The sequence below is a fragment of the Canis aureus genome, chromosome 23, assembly GCF_053574225.1.
Source record: "Canis aureus isolate CA01 chromosome 23, VMU_Caureus_v.1.0, whole genome shotgun sequence".
Lineage (NCBI taxonomy): Eukaryota > Metazoa > Chordata > Mammalia > Carnivora > Canidae > Canis > Canis aureus.
The window spans coordinates 35,534,856-35,556,702 of NC_135633.1; the positions used below are offsets into that span (position 1 = coordinate 35,534,856).

A 21,847-nucleotide genomic window follows, 5' to 3' on the forward strand; every position below is an offset into this window, starting at 1 on the left:
CCTGTTTGGCATTTGTTGGGAGTTCTGGGTTGCTTGTAATAGAAAAGTTGAATTGAGTACTTGAGATGCCAGATTTCAGGGGGCTTAGGGGGTGAATGAATGGGAAAGGGGAAAGAAGTAGATACTGAATGTGGATAACCTATTATATGAAGTTTGGCTCTGGAAGAGGCAAGAAATAATAGAAAATAATAAGAGGGTATGTGGGACTGAAAGAAGGTTTTTATTTAAATCTTCCTACTTAGAGGCCAAAATCACACTCTACTTCAGGGCAGTTTGATCATTTCCCAAAGAGAATTCTACACTGTTCCAAATTGGGCCAGAGGAAAGATGGAAGAGGTCTGAAGTACTTACGTATTTTTTTCTATGAATACTCCCATACTTTTCATTGATTTTTTTTCCCCTCTCTATTCCATTTGTTCCTGTTCCTTTGAGGGATTTTATGGCTGCCTATTTAACCAATCTTCTGCTCAAAGTATAGTGCATTTTTATGATGTTTCCAAAAAAGCATAGCAATGACCAAAAACCTAAGTTTCTTCTGAGAAATTACTGGTCCTAAAAAGATGGTGTTTGTCCTTTATAACAATATCAGTGTTTACCAACTAAACCTGACTCGGATCCTCACAACCATTGTTAGAGAAAAACAGTGTTCATTTGACCAAATTAAACTTGAACAAAACTTGTCTGCTTTTGCCTAACTATGATTACCAAGACACATTACCTGGAGGAGTAGTCTGATATAGATGCTTTTAATTATTTGTGTGAGGAAGGTATGATTGTGGAAACAAAAATGTACAAGGAGAGAAAAGTAACATCTACAGCAACAGAGCCCTCAACAAAAAGTGGAAAGTCCATTTCTGACGATTATAAACTAAATTTTCCATTGTTAGAATTCACTGTCATTACCTAATAATTTAAATGAGCTGCTGTTTCCCTTCAGATATTTAATAGAATAAATGGGAAGGTGTCAGCAAAAAGAAGGAAATAGCTAAGACAGGTAAGGATTCAGTATAATCAAAAATACCACAGGAAATTGGTTTATTACTAGAGCCTGTCAGCATATCCAAATGTGATTTCATTTCCTTTGAAGAGATAGGCACCAGAAAAAACTTGAGGTATTCCTAAGAAAAGACTTGTGGCCACCAGTTGAATTGCTCTCTGTTACAAGTATCATTTTGAACTGTAATACATAGTGAGTGCAAGGACCCTTATATCCAACATAACTCCCCACGTTAACACTTTATATCTAAGCTAATACCTACTTCAGGTGAATGTAAGCCTACCCGATGCTCTTCTACCACTTCCAACTGTTTGGAGGGAGGAAAAGACATGAAAACAGTAAGTGTTGACTGTGTAATTGTTTATTGTTCTGGAAACATAGTTATACCCAGATTGAAAAACCTATTTGAGGGATCCCTGGGTGGCGCAGCAGTTTGGCGCCTGCCTTTAGCCCAGGGCGCAGTCCTGGAGACCCGGGATCGAATCCCACGTCGGGCTCCCGGTGCATGGAGCCTGCTTCTCCCTCTGCCTATGTCTCTGCCTCTCTCTCTCTCTCTCTGTGACTATCATAAATAAATAAAAATTAAAAAAAAAAGAAAGAAAAACCTATTTGATACACCTACTTACTACTAAGTTAATGTGAGTGATTATTGTTAGTATTAAGTATTAATACCTACCTGCTCAGTAGTATAAGATAAAAAGTAGACCTCATATAGGTGGTTCATTTATGTGCCTGACCATTCTGGTTTTCCGTAGTAACTTGAGATAACTCTAAGTTTCTGGAAATTATTTTGGTACTGTGTAGAATTCACTTCAAACGCACTTAATAGTTCACAGATAACTGGAAAGTAATTTTTTCAATAATACTGATGAGAACATGCTGTTAAAATATTTATGAACTAGTTGAGGTCAAAATAGAACTATACCCTATTAGTATAAAATGTATAATGTTTATACCATTTAAAGTGATACAAACTATACATTTTATACACACTTATAGTAGTGTATATAAAAATCTGAGGGTGAGATCAGGGATCTGCATTTTTTTTTAAAGATTATTTCAGAGAGAGCTCACACATGTATGTGCATATGGGGAAAGGTTAGAGGAAGGGAGAGAGTCTTAAGCAGACTCCTGAGATTAAGACCTGAGCCTATGAGAGTCAGATGATTAACTGACTGTGCTCCTATGGATCAGCATTTTAAATAAATTTACCAGATGGTTTCTCTCTACCTAATCTTAACTGAAAGCACCAAGGTGAAATAACTTGTCAAAGTTCCTTCTACAGATAGGCCCCCTCTGTGTTCCTAACTCCGTCTTTCCTTCATCCTCAGTAGCTCTTATTCTTGCTGTTATTCCAAGACATGTCCCAAAATTTAAAAAGTATTTCTGCATATGTATATTCAGTGAAAATTAAAACCCAATCACATGAACAAGCATTGCTTAATTAAGGTGTATAATACAGATGTGTGGGTTTTTTTAGGGAAATGAACAAATTATATTTTCATCTATAGCATTTGATAAAAGAAAAAAATTAAGCTTTATTCTTCTTAAAATTTTTGAATAAGGGGACACCTGGGTGGCTCAGCTGTTGAGCCTCTGCATTCGGCTCAGAGCATGATCCCTGGGTCCCAGGATAGAATCCCACATCAGGCTTCCTGCATGGAGCCTGCTTCTCCCTCTGCCTGTGTCTCTGCCCCGCCCCCCCCCTCATGAATAAATAAAATCTTTTTTGAAAAAAAAAGAAAGGTTTTTTTGAATAAGAAGCCCTACAGTACTCTATTAGAGATGTCCAAAGTATCAATACTTGTGGCACAGTTTCTATCCTAAATCCATTTCTCTGATTCTATAAGTATCTATTGAGTAATTACCAAGTTAAAGGCCCTGGGGATTCAATGATGACTATGACCCTCTAAACTTTGAGTCTGAAGTTTTTAGTATCATGGACTCTTGTCAATCTAGTTAAGTCTATGATCACTTTTCCCAAGAAAAATGTTTTTAAGTGTATAAAGTACAATATATTGGATTACAAAGAGCCAGTGATGGTTGCCAAAAATTTTTATATAGAAATATATACGCTTTAACTCATTAACAAGATCTAACAGTAGCGCTAATCTGCAATTTTAACATGAGAAGCATCAATGATAGTTCAAATTGTTCCCAACAATTGTAATATATGAAAATATAGTTCACCTGTAAACTAAAATTAATCTTTTGCTGCTAGCACTACTGTGATCAGTTGCCTACATTCAAATTTTATTATTTATTGGAAATATGCACTTTTTCCCCCATCCAAATTCATGGACCCACTGAATTCTATTAAGAACCCTGGTTAAATTAGGAACTTTTTCATTTTCACGCATCCAAGGCCTAAATGAGATCTTTAGGTACCTAGGCACTGAAAACCTTGTGATGCCTTCATAATTCAAAATATTTACACCATAAAGTGGATTTAAGGAAGTTCTGTTTCTCCTGGTGAATACTAACCCTTTTTTAAAAAATACTAATTTATTTCTGGAAAAGAAAAAGTACTAAAGCACTCCATTTGTTTATTTCATCATGGGTGAATGGGAGGAGAGGCTGCTGTTTTATGAAAGTATCTAAGATTGTATGTAGTACGCTTGGTGTATAGTAAAAGCTCAGGACTACCATTAAGTGGCTCTACTGGTGTGTGAGCTCCATGAGGTTAGGATTTTTGTGTTTTGTTCGTTGTATCTAATGTATTCCAAAAATTTAGGAAAGTACCTGCAACACTCATCTAATCTGTGTTCCATTGATCAGTTCCAGATCTGTTTGTCTCCATTTCTCTAGATGCTGTGCTGAAATGTTTTAGCATTAATCTACCACAAACTGGAAATTCCTTAGCAGACAGTAAGTGAATAAAGAGGGATAATTTATTTTCTGTACAGCAGAAAGCTAATAAATGCTATCTTAAGTGTATTTTTAGCTACCATTGTCACTCAACAGTCCTTGAAGGTGAGAATTGACATCATTCTAAAATTAAGGCACAAATCTGCCCAGAGTCATCCATTATTATTAAAGGAATTGGAAAAGAAACACATGAAGTGAATATCCTGGACCGAAGTATCTTCTCTCCCATTTGGCCAACACACATTTTATTTATTTTTTCTTTTTTTTTTTTCCAACACACATTTTAAATACAGAGAAGTTATGGTCAATGCTACAATCATTTTCTCTTTGTGTTCACAATGTACTTACCTTTTCATCTTTTATATTCTACCCTCCAAGAAAAACATTTGAAGGTTTCAGGGGTTTGTGTTGGTAATTTACAGCTAATAGTGTTTTTTAAATGCCCATTCTTCCCACCTACTGTGACTGGGTATGTTTTCACACAGCTTGTTTAGAAGGCAGTAAAGCAGTTTGGACTAAGAAAATGTCAATAAAAGTGAGGAGTGATTTCAAAGTCCTTTTTTTTTTTTTTTTTTTTTTAACATTTAACTTATTTATTCATGAGAGACACACAGAGAGAGGCAGAGACGCAGGCAGAGAGAGAAGCAGGCTCCATGCAGGGAACCCGATGTGGGACTCAGTCCCGAGTCTCCAGGATCACACCCTGGGCCAAAGGCGGTGCTAAACTGCTGAGCCACCGGGGCTGCCCTCAAAGTCCTTTTGAGTCACAAGGAGAACCAGACCAATATCTAAATAAGCATGTGATACAGAAGCACTCATGTTGGTCAATCCATAACCTGAAGTTAAACAGGACTTAGTGTTACAGATGAAGAGATTGAATAGCTGTGAAATAAAACATGGCCTGACTTGTACAGGTACATAGGTAAAGCCATTTTGTAGGCTTTACCTATGCTACTAGGAGTGAACATTCATTCACTTCACTGCAGAAGCACAGTGTGCTGCCCTGGACCCTGCTGGGGCATTTCATAATCTATGATGTATGGACCTTCTTGCCATTCTAAACTACAAGGATTTCTGAATTCTGCATCACACCTAATCCCAAGGGATTGTCCATCTATAGTTACTTCCTTTCTGGAGTAGTGATCTAGGTGATTTGGTACGTAGAAATAAACAGTGACACTATGTTGTTTTTTTTTTTTTCTAATTTTTATTTATTTATGATAGTCACACACAGAGAGAGAGAGAGGCAGAGACACAGGGAGAGGGAGAAGCAGGCTCCATGCACCGGGAGCCCAACGTGAGACTCGATCCCGGGTCTCCAGGATCGCGCCCCGGGGCCAAAGGCAGGCGCTAAACTGCTGCGCCCCCCAGGGATCCCCAGTGACACTATGTTTGAGACTTTACAGAACTATTTTAATTTCCAGCATTCTCTTTACCTTGTACCTCTTGTGCAGGTCACATAACAGTTTTATGTTTTGAAAATAATTATAAATAACTGCATTGGTTGTTGACTTGGGAAAAAAAGAACCAGTGATAACTTGTAGCTTAATGGGGGGTTAGAAAATCACCCTTAATATTCACAGTGCTCCTTCAAAGCTGATTATGATGTCTAGGAAACGGCTTGATTCTATTTTCTCTCGTCTTTCCCTTTTTTTTTATTTTTATTTTTTTAATTTATTTATTTATGATAGAGAGAGGCAGAGACATAGGCAGAGGGAGAAGCAGGCTCCATGCACCGGGAGCCCGATGTGGGATTCGATTCCGGGTCTCCAGGATCGCGCCCTGGGCCAAAGGCAGGCGCCAAACCGCTGCACCACCCAGGGATCCCATCGTCTTTCCCTTTTTAAAAATTTTTGTCACAACTTCAAGTTTCTTTCGTGCAAATAAGCATTATCTCCTTCCCTTTTAGCGCAAAGCCGCAAAATGACTGACATAAACCAATCAGATGTTACTGCTACCAGTAGGTAACATACTGTTCTGCCTGAAACCTACACAGTTGGCGTGCAACAATTGTTTAATGGATAAATAAGTTGTTAACTTTTAAGATTTTGATGGATTGCTTAGTCCTGTAAGCAAGCATTGACTTCTACCGCCTCTTATCACCTGATGCTTTTGTAACAGATTTTCTACTCGTGGACTGTTTCAGGCAATGAAGGAAATCGAACATACATTAATTGATGAGCTCTGTCTTCCCCTGGCACAGACAGAAGACTGAATGGGAGTCATTGATTCCCAGTATATCATAACTAGTCTGAAAGGGAGGAATAGAGGGCCATGGTATTTGAGAATAAAATCTTACTTATAGCTGAGCTTTATGTCATGTTTAAGGCCATGACCACTAAGCCATTCCTGTAACACTTACCTTCTAAAGGAAGCTTGTGAAATGTCTTCAGAATGACAGGTTTTGGGGTTTGTTTGTTTAGTGGGGGTTTTTTGTTGTTTTAAGTAAGCTTTAGGCCCAATGTGGGGCTTTAACTTAAGATGAAGAGTTGTGCACTTTACTGACTGAGCCCGCTGGGTAACCCAGAATGTCTTGGTTTTTCGTGACATTAATTCTTGTTATCTTCTGGGACCTGATTATTTCTAGGAACAGACTCAAATGATGCAGCTTGTCAACTGTTTTAACCTCAGTATCATTTAAAAAATAAAATTAGGTATTTTAGATAGACCACATCCATCTGGTCTGTTTCCCTGTTACCTGGCAATGTTTTTCATCATCAGCCACAGCTCTGTAAGGGCATTAAAGGGTCCCTTGTTACACAACTATAGCTCTAATGTTTGTAATAGAACATTAAGATCAAAGGCTTCCATAATCATCTACATTCAATCTTTCCTACCTTCTGCCCTCTTATTTCCTACTTATATTGTTATAGTAACTATATTGAGGGTACACGACCACTAAATTTTAAGTTTCTTTGAGAGCAGGAGCTATACTGTATTTATTTTCATATATCCTTTTATACTTAAAATGGGACATATTTCTTCAGAAATATTCACTGAGTATCCACTAGGTGTCAGATATACTAGGTAGAATCTAGAGATACCAAGATAATTAAGCACAGACATGCCCTTGGGACTCTCTTGGGGAGAGGTGGAAAAAAATACTTGTAAGCCAAAAAAACAAATCACTGCAGTATAATAAAATGTTATAGTGGAGTAGGATATTTCCTGGTTTAAGAGGACTAAAAAATTTCCAAAAATATGTCCCCAGTAAGTTTGCTTCAGTGACTAAACTTTCACCATTAGGTTATTCTTTGTAAAACCATTACTGCATTGTGATTGTCTTTGGGCAGGAGAACTAAGGGGCATCAGTGGGCTGTGGGATTTTTCCTCTTTTTAAAACTTCTTGTTAATTTTACATGCAGTAAGATACGCTCTTTTTGGTATATAATTTCATGAGTTTTGACAAATGTATGAAAGTCCTGTAATCACCATCACAATTGAGATCCAGAGCAGTTCTATCACTTCAAAAAGTTTTTTTGTGCCCCCCTTTTACAGTTTTATGTATTTCATAATTTTTGGTAAAAATTTTCAAAAAGTAGGGTTTGTTTCATGTACATACTTTCCTTATCAAAAGAAGTATGTCTTTGGGTTAAGTACCTTTTCTGATAAGCCTCTGGAGAAATCTAGATATCCAAGGACAGTCTAAACCATTACACCGTTGTAAGTCATCTACACTTTAGCTGGTAGATCAGGCTGCTGAAAAGAATTCGGATTCAGAAAAGGTAAAGGGTGGGTGTGGGTGTGGTGTGTGTATTTTAGGTTTAAAAGAAGATAGAAAAAAAAAGATAGGAATTAAAGTAAAGGAGGAGATTAGGGCCTGACCATGGAACAACGTGCATAGAAGGATGAGGGTAGCATGTTTTGAGTACTATAAGGTCCCTGGGTTCTCAAAGACACAGGACACCAAAGAAGAGATGAGTCCTGAAGAGGAGTGGACTTTGCCTTCACATAAAGATTGGTCGGTCATTATCTGGAGCTACAGTCCTGGAATTCTAGAACTGATTCTGCCAGTAATGCATTCTTGAAAAGTCACTTTCCCTTTCTGGGCCTTAATTTCATCATCTGTTTTAAAAAATAAGGTTGGATTAAATATATTTTAAAGTCTAATGAGCAAAGTTAATGCTGATCTGAATTGGGCTTCAGTGATCTAGCTCTCTGGCCCTCAGTGTTCTCATCTGTAGAATGACTATATATTTTAAGTTTCCTTACAGTTTCACAGTTTATGAATACTATTAAAACTTACCATTGTTACTTCTATTCTCATTTCTGGATCTGTACCTATTCTGGTTTTGCTTTTTTAAGTCATTAGTCACTATTCATTCAGTACTTCTGTGTGCCAGAATTTTTAATGTAGGGTATATGACCTGTTATTTAAGAAATTTTATAGTGCTACTGGCCTTTATAGGTGTACTAGTATGGGAAAAATCACACCATGCCTTCTATTCCCATCCTGGATGACATATTCCTACGGCAAGATCTCATTCCAGTGAATATTAAAAGTAGCACTAGAGAGGAAAAGAAGGGAAGGCTGTCAACTGGTAGTGAAGGGAAAGGAGCTAACACTTGAGGGGCTACTATGTGTTAGGTACCTTATATGCCCCTATCTTTAGGTCATTGACAAAAGCAGACAGGAAAGGAGTCTGTTTATCTTGATAACAAAAAGGGAAAAAATTCTTTCATCCCACAAATCATTGGAATTATTCAGAATATTTTTTTTTCCTGTCATTCTCCCCTATGAGGGCACAAACAGTATACTGCTTCTACATAGTGTTTGGTGAATGTTTGTTGAATGAATAGGGATTTTTCTCATGTCCTTAAAAGTAGTGGTTCTTTGGGTCCGTGAACCTCTAGGAATTCTATAAAAGCTATAGACCCACCTAGCATGTCTCCTTTCCCACTACACAAACACAACAGAGTAAAAAACCGCCAACTTCCTCTCCTTGCCCTAAGTAACTGTATTTGTGCAAAATCCATAATTTTGGAATGTTTTCTGTCTGCAATTTATTCATGTGTCCCAGGTTAAAAACAGCCCTTAGGATGCCTGCCTTTGGCTCGGGTCGTAATCCTGTGATCAGGGATTGAGTCCCACATCGGGCTCCCTGTGAGGAGCCTGCTTCTCTCTCAGTCTGTCTCTCATGAATAAATAAACCTTAAGAAAAAAAAATCTCAGCCCTAGAAACATCTCTGGATATCTACGCAGCCAAGAAGCCTAATTCCATTAACTTGTAATGCTTATAGAGCTGTCATCCTCTATTGATCCTTTATAGATTTGAGAAAATCACACCATACCTCCTGTTTTGTTTATGAGCAGAAATTATATACAACTTACTTTGGTTTATTAATATGTATTATAACCAAAGATTAGCATTATATTTTTAAGGTTTTTAAGATTTTATTTATTCATGAGAGACAGAGAGGCAGAGACCTAGGTGGAGGGAGAAGCAGGCTCCACAAAGGGAGCCCAATGTGGAGACTCGATCCCGGAACTCTGGGATCACGCCCTGAGCTGAAGGCAGATGCTTAGCCCCTGAGCCACTCAGGCATCCCTCTTTATTTAATGTTTTTGAAGTAGAAATTGTTTAATTTACAGATGAAGGAATTAAGATTTGGCCTAAAGCTTATTTTATGTGAATATCATATCTCTGGCTTTCTAAATGCAATGATTCCTCTTTCTTTTTTTCTTTTCTTTTTTGTACTTCTCATTCAGAAACCCACTTAAAATATTGTTAGTCCAGTGTCCTCATCTGTGAAATTTTATCTGGGTGGAGAAAGATAATGAAAAAAAAAAATGTCCTTGTCTTATAATGGAAGAGAATGACCTGTAAAACTTAATAGAAAAATTATTCTAGGGGGATCCCTGGGTGGCTCAGTGGTTTAGCGCCACCTTCAGCCTAGGGCGTGATCCTGGAGTCCCGGAAAAGAGTCCCACATCGGGCTCCCTGCGTGGAGCCTGCTTCTCCCTCTGCCTGTGTCTGTCTGTCTGTCTCTGTCTCTCTCTGCCTCTCATGGATAAATAAATAAAATCTTTTAAATAAATTGTTCTAAATAATTCCAAGTACAGTATGAGAACTCCCCTGTAAAGTTGTGAGGATCAAATTGGTTAAAGGAAAACTGAATGTTGTGTAAACTGTGCAGTTCGCTAAACACAACTAGCCCTTACCTTGATATAAAATCCAGGGCCTAGTACATAGAAGTTATTTGAATGCTTATCTAATCTCCAATATCTCCTGTGCTCTTACTTGACAGCAAGACTGCATCTCCTCCAGACTTGTGATGGAGGAAAATTGAGTTGTTTATCATTGTTATTAGAGTAAAAAATAGGGAGTTTGCTGATTAAATGAGTTAATATTTTGAGCACTTAACTATGTGCCAGGAGATTTTTAATTCCTGGGTGAAGAGCAACAGAGTCTCCCTTGTATACGTAAGGACCTTAGGCTATATAGTTATAGCTAACATTTGAGTGCTTACTGCAAGCAAAAGCATTGTTCCAAGTGCTTTTGCATTTATTTCATTCATATGTTTCTGAATCTTTGTAGTAACAATAAAATACTGTTAATAATTGTCATCATTAATTTAACAATAAGAAAATTGGAATTTGGGATCCCTGGGTGGTTCAGTGGTTTGGCACCTGCCTTCGGCGCAGGGTGTGATCCTGGAGACCCGGGATTGAGTCCCACATTGGGCTCCCTGCATGGAGCCTGCTTCTCCCACTGCCTGTGTCTCTGCCTCTCTCTCTCTGTGTCTCTCATGAATAAATAAATAAATAAAAATCTTTAAAAAAAAAAAAAAAGGAATTTAAGGAGATTAGACCATTTGCCCAAAAATATTGCAAAGCTGAGACTTTGAACCCTGGCTGATTTGACTCTGATGTCTGTAATCCATTCCAGTACACTACCAAAGCTTCTAGCATTAATAAACATTAATCTTTGCTGTCATTTGCGAAGTTAGTATGGTGAGGGAAGCCATAAAGGAGGGACTAAGGGGGAGATACTCAGCCTTTTTCTGAGAGAAGTGGTACCCTCCCCCCGCAAACAAGTTTCTCACGAAATCAGGTTGGAAACAAAAGTTGAAGAAGGTGGAGGTGGCGTGGTTGAACCTGTTCAGGAACTGATTACATCTGAGCCTCTGGCCCTTTTGCCTGCCAGCTGACTCAGAGGGGGCCGATGGGCCAAGGCCCAGGCAGGTTAATTTCATGGGCTGTATACTTCAAAGGATCTGATTCCTGGCACTGCTATGCACGTTGCTGTTGGGGGGGGGGGGGGGGACTTTGTGGAGGAGGGAACAGGATGGCCTCCAGGAAGTGTTTGCAAAAGACCAAGGCAGTGTTTGCTCTGAATCCAAATATATACAGTTTGTTCTAGGTTTGGCAATAAAAACCACAAGACCAGCCCTAAGCATGCTTAAAATTGGGTATTTAAATTTTAAGTATTCGTCTACGGTAAGTGCAGCAGTTCAGAATATGAATCCTAGAGTTAGAACTGGATTCCAATCTTGACTCTAACACTCAACTATGAATAAATTCATTACTAGGCATCAGTTTTCTCATGTGTGAAATAGGGATTAAGTGCCTACGTCTTATAATTGTGAAGATTAAAGCGAGTATAAAGTATATATCACAGTACCTGAGACAGTAAATTCTCTTGAAAAACAGTCATTCAGAGTAAAACTCATAAGAGACTGGGCTTAAATTAATTGATTCATTTTTCTTTTAACATATATTCAAAAAACATTATTCTGTAACAGGGATGGCGAAACAGTAACAACTTTTGTTGAATACATAAAATGAGCCAAATATTTTTAAAATATATTGACTAATGTTCACAGGAGCACTACAAAGTATTTTCCTACTTTATTAATGAGACCCTAGGTTGAAAGGAGTTCAATAGCATGGCTAAGACTATATGGTCAACACTATATAACTCCACAGCCTCTGAATAAGATAGCCTTTATCCCCACTGGAATGTACACAGCAGGCAGACACATAAATATATACATTCATTGTGCTGTTATTGAGGTTGATACTAGGTGATTGCAGAGAGCAGAGAAGGTGAACTGGGCGGGGCTGTGCCTGGGTGGAGAAGTTTGTCTTCTTTACAGGAGGAATGAAAGCTAGTAATGGGGCTTTGAACAGGAATGAGGCAGGGGGCTTTTGCTAGTCTAAGAGGAGGAGTTAAGAATAGTCTTTCTGGGTCTCCTCAAGTCACATTAAGAGGGATTAGCATTATGACAAGCATTATAATCTCAGAAAATGTTATAATTGCAGGCAAAAGGACTGCAGTAAGACTGGATTATGTTTACTTGAAGTGAAATGAAGGGGGTTCTATACAAATAATATCTGTTTGCATCAGAAGTATCTGTACCTGCTTGAGCTTTGTAATTGAACTAAATAATTGCCACTAACTACTATTGCATGATCATTAGGAATTAGTCACTACTGTGTTCACAGGCCAGAACTTTTTTTTTTTTTTTTTCAAGAGACAGAGAGTGAAGAGAGGATGGGCAGAGGGAGAGAGACTCTTAAGCAGACTCCATGCCCATTGTGGATGGAGCCCAACATGGGGTTGATCTCACAACGCTGAGATCATGATCTGAGCCAAAATCAAGAGTCAGGTGCTTAACCAACTGAGCCACCCAGGTACCCCTCACAGTTCAGACCTCTTACCTAGAGCAAGGTGGAAAGGCTTTGTCTAAACCACTAATCTCAAACTATGCGTACACTTAATTTGGGCAAATACTCTCAATATATGTATATTACCTTCTAAGATAAGATGTCCGCTATGAAATGCAGATATATAATAAAAAATTGTAAGGGATTGGGGAATCCCTGGGTGGCTCAGCGGTTTAGTGCCTGCCTTCGGCCCAGGGCGTGATCCTGGAATCCCAGGATCAAGTCCCACATCAGGCTCCCTGCATGGAGCCTGCTTCTCCCTCTGCCTGTGTCTCTGCCTTTCTCTCTGTGTCTTTCATGAATAAATAAGTAAATAAAATCTTAAAAAAAAATTGTAAGGGATTAAATGAAGTTGAAATATACTATTTTATCTCAGGACAAACTATTAATGGTATAAATTAATATTTCAAATAGGCTACTTAATAGTTTTAGATTTTTTTTGTCAATTAGTCAGATTTTATTAAATGGTAATTGTATTTATTTTTTAAGATTTTACTTATTCATTCATGAGAGACACAGAAAGAGAGAGGTAGAGACACAGTCAGAGGGAGAAGCAGGCTCCATGCAGGGAGTCCAATCTGGGACTCCATTCTGGGACTCCAGGATCACGCACGTCCTGAACTGAAGGCAGATGCTCAACCACTGAGCCACCCAGGTGTCCCTGATAATTGTATTTAATATCATAATATGACTGATACTAAGTAGAAGTGTCAGTTCGCTAATTTTTTGGTCTTCTTATGTATCATCTTCAATTCAGAGTTTTTTAAAGTAATCTTTTTATTTTTTTATTTATTTTTTTTAATTTTTATTTTTTTATGATAGTCACACAGAGAGAGAGAGAGGCAGAGACACAGGCAGAGGGAGCAGAGGGAGAAGCAGGCTCCATGCACCGGGAGCCCGACGTGGGATTCGATCCCGGGTCTCCAGGATCACGCCCTGGGCCAAAGGCAGGCGCTAAACCGCTGCGCCACCCAGGGATCCCTAAAGTAATCTTTTTAAACCAGTTATTCATTTTGTGAGATTTAGTTTAGCAAAAATTAGCTTAGAAAAAAGTCCATAAGTTCTCTTTTAAAAAAGTCCATAAGTTCTCTTTTAAAAAAGATGTATTCTTCTCCCTTTCCCTAGTCACCATCCCTGCTTGTGCTCTCTCTTGTTCTCTCTCAAATAAATAAAATATTAAAAAAGAAATTTCTGTAGGATTTAATAAAAAAAAAAAGAAGAAAAATTCTTGCCACAACCCAGATTGCCTTGCATACCTCTAGAGTGCACACACTCTATTTTGTAGATCAGTAGTCTAAGCAACAAGACCTGTGGCCATGAGGTGGGAATATTCAAACTTATCTTTTAGCAATGATTGGTCCAGATTCATTTATGAATAATAAATGGAAATGGTACAGTATGACTTCACAGGAAATCAGAAGAGCTGAGCATATCTGGACCTTTGAGAATGTGGCCTGTCTGTATAAAGGCAGAACCTATATTCATTAATTACCTCAAAGAAATACATTCTAGTTTTTTTAAGAAAATGGACTTTGTTAGACCTACTTTGACTTAATCCCAGTTCTGCTGCTTACTATCAATGCAACTTGGGGAAATCAACAACCTCTTGTAGTTTGTTCTTAGCTCTGAAATAAGAGATGCCAGTACCTACCTCACTAAGAGGTTTAATGTGATGCTATTGAACCTTCACTGTGCATAGAGATGGTGAGCTAAACTATTTACAAGAATCTCTTATTCTGGGATCCCTGGGTGGCGCAGCGGTTTGGCACCTGCCTTTGGCCCAGGGCGTGATCCTGGAGACCCGGGATCGAATCCCATATCAGGCTCCTGATGCATGGAGCCTGCTTCTCCCTCTGCCTGTGTCTCTGCCTCTCTCTCTCTCTCTCTCTCTATCATAAGTAAATAAATAAAAATTAAAAAAAAAAAAAGAATCCCTTATTCTGTGTGATATACTAGAGTAGTAGAAGCTAACTGTGCACCAAAACATTTTCCTTTTCCTCCTGGGCACACAAAAGGACATTTCCTGGTGGCCACATTATTTTGTTCTAGCTAATGAAAAATGAGCAGAAGTGAACAACATCACCTTCAGGCCTGACCCATGAAACTTGCCCTTGCAATTCTCCAGTCTCTCTTCCCTCATCCATGAAAGGATCCAGCAAAACCAGTAGTGCAAGGGCCTCTATCTTCCTCCCCTGAACTCCAACCTGTATTGGATTGTGATCTGAGCCAGAAATAAACTTACTGTGTTAAGTCATTGAGATGTGGGGGTTGTTTGTTACAGCAGTTCATGTATCCTGACTAAACACAACAAGATTTGATAACTCAGAGAAGGGAGAGAAATTGTTTACAGTGTCTGGCACATGATGTACAATCAAAAAAAGTGATTAACCTCATTAAGAAAGATGAAGGTTACTTTTATGAAAGAGCTTATGGGCAAATATCTAAAAGTCCTCTGTGTAAAGTATGAGAAAATGTCAGGAATCACTGACATACACTCTGGTTTCCAAAGCTGCTTTTTTTTTTTTTTTTTTTTTAAGATTTATTCATGAGAGACATACAGAGACGGAGACATAGTCAGAGGGAGAAGCAGGCTCCATGCAGGGAGCTCGATGTGGGACTCAAATCAATCCTGCGACTCCAGGATCACACCCTGAGTCAAAGGCAGACGCTCAACCTCTGAGCCACCCAGGCGTCCCTCCAAAGCTTTTCATAGTATTTCCCACTTGGGAATACCTAGAAAAATGAAGATAACCCCCCTGCTGTACCTCATATTCTGTAGCCTGCTCTACCAATTCACATTTCTCTTAAGTTGTATAAAAATATGTAACAAGTGCAAATACATTTTTTATCCTGTACTGAGAATCCTTCCATCTCTTTTTAAAAATTGTATTTATTTACTTGAGGGGGGTGGGCAGTGGAAAATCATAGGGAGAGGGACAAGCAAACTCCATGCTGAGCCCTGATGTGGGGCTCCATCTCAGAACCCTGGGATCATGACATGAGCCAAAATCAAGTCAGATGGTCAACCAACTAAGGCACCCAGGCACCCCTCCTTCCTCCGTCTTGATGAGGTTTTCCTCACTTATTCAAATCCAAGAGCTAAAATGTGTGTTTTAGATTTCTCAAGTTATTCTCTCTCAAGTTATTTCTCTGAGTAGTTTCCTTTAACACATTTTCTAGACATTATAGTAGTTCACTGGAGCTGTATTTTTAATGTTGAGAAATTGAATTCCTATAATTTGGCCTTTGTCTCTCAATGATCTTGTATATATATATATATATATATATATATTTTTTTTTTTTTTTTTAAGATTTTATTTATTCATGAGATATACACACACAGACAGGGAGACACAGGCAGAGGGAGAAGCAGGCTCTATGCGGGGAGCCCAATTTGGGACTCAATCCTGGAACTCCAGGATAAGGCCCTGAGCCAAAGGCAGATGCTCAACCACTGAGCCACCCAGGTGTCCCTTGTATCATATTTTTGATGTAACAACTACTATTGTATTTTCCTTTTTCCTATTGTATTTTTTTTCTTCATACTTATTTGCAAAGTTGATTCCTATGGCATTGCATAGATAGCTACTTAGGCTCTTGGCTTCACATTTTCTCCTCAAACGCAGATAAATTATTTCTTGACTTTGATGAATCAGAATATTAGCATAGCCTTCCAGGATATTTTGTTGCTATTACCCTTATGTTCCTCCCCTCATATTTTCAAAATATTTAAGAGCTAAGCAATTGGTTTTGAACCCTAGATAGATGTTCACAGGAACTATGTGGCTTAGAGGGAGCAAACAGGCTTTATCTGCACACAAACTTGATTTCCAGCCCTGGCATAGCTACCAACTAGCTATATATGACATTGGTCAGTTATTCAACTTTTTAAGAGTCACAACTGAAACAGAGTTGTAAAACCCACTTTGCAAAGGTGAGTGGGATATATAGGCTAATTTCACTTTTGAATATGGATACAAAAATCTCAAAATACTAGCAAACCAAATCCAAAATATACCTCATAACCATTTATATCAAGAATATAAGTTTGGTTTAATATTTTTAAAAATCAAAATGTAATTTATACCTTAAGTGATTGATGGGATAAACATAAACTGTCATTACAATAGATGCAGAAAAATCTTTTATAAAATTTAATATCCATTTATAAAAACAAAACTCTTGCCAAAATGGAAATAGAAGAGAACCTCTTAATATGATAAAGGATACCTATCTTAAAAGTCATGCTTAAAGAAGCAAAAACTTTCTTAAATTGATAAATCTTTCCTTCTTTTGACCTTTAGGACAAGCCCAAGAAGAAAGGATTGTATTATTCCATTTCCTATGAGAGAATACTGAGGCTCTTTAATGTTAATGGCAACCAAAGATCCACAGTCTTTGGTTCACAGATGTGAGCTGGAATTCAAATCCAGGACCTTTGATATCAAATTTGATGGATTATCTTCTATAAGAACAATGCATTTTTTAGAGCAGCCCTATCCTACCACATTCATCAGGGCAAATGTAATGTCTTGAATCTTGATTGAACAGATCTTTTCCTGATGCCTCTATTCTTAAACAATTGACTTTCTGTAGGATTAATCATACTTTTTTACCTTAAGAAGAGAAGGGAGGGAGAGAAAGGAGAAAAAGAAGGACTTTATAATATTTGCGGCCTCATAAATTGGCCATTAACTTTTATGGTCAAGCCAAACTTCCTTTCTCTTACCTATGAAATGAGATAATGTTTTTCTCTTAAGCTTGTTAGGATAAAGTGAAACATGAAAAGGGCTCAGCACTATGTTTAGCACATAGTATGTACTATGTAGTTGCTATTGGCAACTACTACACAACTAAAAGATAATCCTACAGATTTTACGACCAAACAGTGTTTCCCAGATCAGCGTAGAGCACAATATCAAACTGACTGCAGGTTTTTTGGATTTGACTTGGTTTTTGTGGTTTTTTTGCCAGGTCTTCCATGCTATATTTAAAAAGACATTCTTTCTATGGAGAGCTGTCGTGGGGAAGAAGACCTCCAGGAACTAAATATTTTTGGTTCTCAGTATGGGATTCATAAAGGAAGTCCTATTGTTTAAGACATGTCCTTTGTTCATTTGTTCCTTTGTTGTTTTTTTTTCCAATACATCTTTATTGAGGAGCCAACTATGTACTAGGCCCTATGCTAGTCACTGAGAATGGATAGAACTATATTATAAGTTAGCTCTACAAAAGGAACTCTGGGGCAATCATCTCAGGCATCATGGTTCTGGGGGTCCAAGAGGCAGACTGCCAAGTATTGTGAGAAATGTAGAAGCTTGGCATCAGAGGGATGGAGGTTTAAAGTAAGGTGCTGCTTACTTTGTGTGTAATCTTGAACAAATCCTTCATATCTCTAGACTCCCATTTCTTCATCTGTTAAATGGAAATTATATACTTACCATGAAAAATTATCATGAGGATTCGATAGTGTCATTTAAGTGAAGCGCCCAGTCCTTAATGGCTCCTCCTTCTCATGGAATTGATGGGCCATCTGTCCTAACTTCTCCATTCCAAGTACATTTTCCTTTGTGGTTTCTTTTTCCCTTTAAGTCTGATCTTAATTTGCTGTAAAACCTGATCTCAAACATATAATAATAATAATATAAATGGAGAAGTGGGTTGGACACACAGTGTACTTTGCTTCCCCCTCCCCCAGGAAGCTGCCCTCCCACTCCTCTTCCCACACAGCCATCATTGTTTCAAGCACAAACTACTGAGTCTCAAAGGCCACTCATCCCTTAATTGTCCATAACCAAGCATTTCAAAACATCTCTGATTGGTACATCAAAAGGAGCCCTTTTGGTACAGGTGGACTATTTTTACATTTGCTCTTTATCCTTCATTAACTGGTCAGACTATTCAGAGGAAAAAAGGATCATCGAAGGAAGTTGACTCTAAAGGAATGCTGAGTATGTCCTTCTTCGGCTCTTGCGGCATCCAGACAAATGTCCTTTGTCCTCTGAATACTGATGGCCCAGCCTCTGTGTGTCTATTTGAACCGTGCTTTAAACACTGAGAAAGTTATTTTCGTCATGTATTTACTTATTTGTTTATTCATTTACCCAATAGACATTTATTGACCACCAACTACGTACCAAGTCGGTGCTAGATCTGGGGGATATATCCATGAAAAAGGAACAGACTGGACCCCTACCCTCATGAAGCTTACATTCTACCAACGGTAGAAAACAACAAAAAATTGATCATCAAATAAATTTATAAGTAGATTGTAATAGATGAGTACTCTGAAAGAACTAAACAGAAATTTTTTCTCAGCAGAGGAACAGTAAATTCAAAAGTCTCTGAGTGGGGCAGGGATTGGTATATGTAGAGAAATTAAAGAAGTATGAAATAAGAGTGGAGAAACTGGCAGATGACAAATTAAGCAGTGTTTTATAAGCTAGGACTATGGCTTTTACTTTAAGTTCAGTTCATTAAATATTCAGCAAACACTGTTTAAATATCTAATGTATACTGGACTCTGTTCCAGGATCTAGACATGTAGCAATAGCATTGAAAGTAGCTTTTTTTTTTTTTTAAAGTGTTGTTAACCCACAAAGTTACATTAGTTTTGCCTGTACAGAAAATAAGTTTTGAAAATTACATTATATGGGGAAGGCAGGCAGTAAACAAAATAAATAAGTAAAAATAGCAGTTTTAGATAGTGCTAGGGAGAATATTTTTATTTTAAGATGTTTTTCTTTTTTTAAGACTTATTTAATTTTGGGCAGCCCGAGTGGCTCAGCGGTTTAGCGCCGCCTTCAGCCCAGGGCGTGATCCTGGAGACTCGGAATCGAGTCCCATGTCAGGTTCCCTGCATGGAGCCTGCTTCTCCCTCTGCCTGTGTCTCTGCCTCTCTCTCTCTCTCTCTCATGAATAAATAAAGTCTTAAAAAATATATGGCAATATCGTGGGCAAGGTAATATACTCTAAAGCCATATTAAAAAAAAAAAAACTTATTTACTTAATTTGAGACAGAGAGAAAGAGAGTGCACGTGTGCCCAGGGAGAGACAAAGGGAGAGGAAGAGAGAATCTTGAGCAGATTCCATACCCAGCAGGGAGCCTGAACCAGGGCTTGATCTCACAACCCGGAGGTCGTGTCCTGAGCTGAAACCAAGAGTCAGATGCTTAACTGACTAAACCACCCAAGAACCCCTTAAAGATTTTACTTATTTATTCATGAGAGACACAGAGAGAGAGGCAGAGGGAGAAGAAGGCTCCATGCAACGAGCCCAATGCGGGACTCGATCCCAGGACTCCAGGATTATGCCCCAGGCCAAAGGCAGGCACTAAACCGCTGAGCCACCCAGGGATCCCAAGATTTAATTTCTTAACTAATCTCTACACCCAACATGGGGCTTAAAATCACAACCCCAAAATCAAGAGTCACATGCTCTGAGCATGGTAGGCACCCCAGGGAGAATATTTTAACAAACTAAGAAAAGTAGTTAAGTATAGGGTTGCAATTTTAGATAAAAGTGGCCAGACAAGTCCTCACTGAAAAAAATTACATTTTTTTTTTAATTTATTTATGATAGTCACAGAGAGAGAGAGAGAGAGGCAGAGACACAGGCAGAGGGAGAAGCAGGCTCCATGCAGGGAGCCTGACGTGGGATTCGATCCCGGGTCTCCAGGATCGCGCCCAGGGCCAAAGGCAGGCGCCAAACCGCTGCGCCACCCAGGGATCCCTATTTTGGATTTTCTATGTATATAACCATATAGTGTATGAATAATGGTAACTTATTTATTGCTTTTCTTCACTCTGAAATTATAAAATACCTCCTCTCTCTTTTGTGTTCCTTAGCATTTTAATATAGCCCTTGTGCATTTCTTAACGAGTTGTCCCTAGACATTTGTCTTTTTTGTTGATATTGCAAATGAAAATATTTACTCCATTGTATTTTCAAACTGGTCATTATTTGTTTGCTTGAAGTTTGCACATTAATTTTTCTGTGGGTTAATTTTATAATCCGATCACCAACCTAAATTCTCTTGTCTATAATAGTTACTCAGTTGATTGTCTTGTTTTTCCCTGGGTAAGCAATTATATCATCTATAAACAACATATAATCTACTTCCTCTTTTCTACTTTCTATTTTTTAATTTTTTTCCATTTAGGAGTTTTAAACAGGAGGGCTATCTACTCAAAAGTGCAATAATAAAGACTACATTGACTGCAGGAGTGAAGCTAAGGAACCATTTCAGGAGTCTAGTACAGTAGTTCAGACACCAAAAGCTGGTGCCTTAGCTAAGAGTGGCAACAGAAATGGACAGAAATGGGTAGACTGGAAATATATTTTTAAGCATGGCAGAGAACAGGCTGATCATATTATACTAATGATATGCAAACTTCTTGGGAAACTTAGAACACAAGAATCACAATTAGAAGGGACCATAAATATAATCAACTGCATATGCTAACCCCATGTTTTCTCGGATTCACTCCAAATTCTTACCTACCTCCAGTGATGGAGAACTCACTACCTCTCACAGAGCCCGTTCCATTTGTTCATTTCACTCCATGAACCCTGCTCTTTCTCAGGTACTATACAGGCCTCTAGGAAACATGAATAATCAACCCTCATTCCCCTCCCTGGGGAAGCCCAGAGGGAGGAACAACTCTCTTAGTAAGTCTCTTTCCTGGCAGAACCCGACCTCTAGTTTCCTGTCTGATTCCTCTGTCAGAACAAGGCTGACCTCTCTCTCCACAGGCAGCTTATTCCCTCAGGTGTTTGCAAAGATGATCATCTCTTTTTGGGTTTCTTATCTTCTTTTCCTTATTATTTTTTTTAGCCTGACCTCCTATAAAATTCCCTCTTTATCTTGATCCAAATTTGGGAAACTTAAAATTTGTACTTGAGTGTTATTTTTCTGAGGCATTACTATGTCATTTTTTTTTTAATCTTTACTTTTGTAATTCAATACCCGGGAAGTTAATGTTCATTTGCTAGGTATCTTTGTTCATATTTTTTGTTTTGACTTAGTGTTTATCTTTTTTAAAAGACCGTCTTCATTAAGGACTTAGTATATAAAGTGTATAATTAGCTTTGGGAACAAAAAACTAAATAGCCATGCAATCAGTTCCCTTGCTAGGCTCAGCAAACACTAGCTGGTTACAAGGCTGAAGGCATTTTTTTCAATAAAAAGAGCAGAATCAAATAATAATACACATGGGAGGAAGCTAGCAAGTTGATTACTTTTAAGAGTAAAATATAAATCTATGATTTCTTCAAGACAGGCAGTAATACAGAGTCTACTTTTACACATA

At 38.2% G+C, this 21,847-nt stretch overlaps 1 long non-coding RNA gene across 3 annotated transcripts in view; it reads left to right on the top strand.

Annotated features, from left to right (window-relative positions):
* Positions 1 to 21,847, top strand: part of LOC144294983 (uncharacterized) — a 30,166-nt gene that overhangs the window by 5,629 nt on the left and 2,690 nt on the right. The window contains exons 3-4 of one of the 3 annotated variants that reach the window (XR_013362324.1): positions 3,806 to 3,865; positions 18,648 to 18,759. This is a non-coding gene — a long non-coding RNA (uncharacterized LOC144294983). Of the gene's footprint in view, positions 1 to 3,805; positions 3,866 to 17,510; positions 17,636 to 18,647; positions 18,760 to 21,847 lie in introns of those variants that run through there. The other 2 variants (XR_013362325.1, XR_013362323.1) reach the window with 2 other exon arrangements.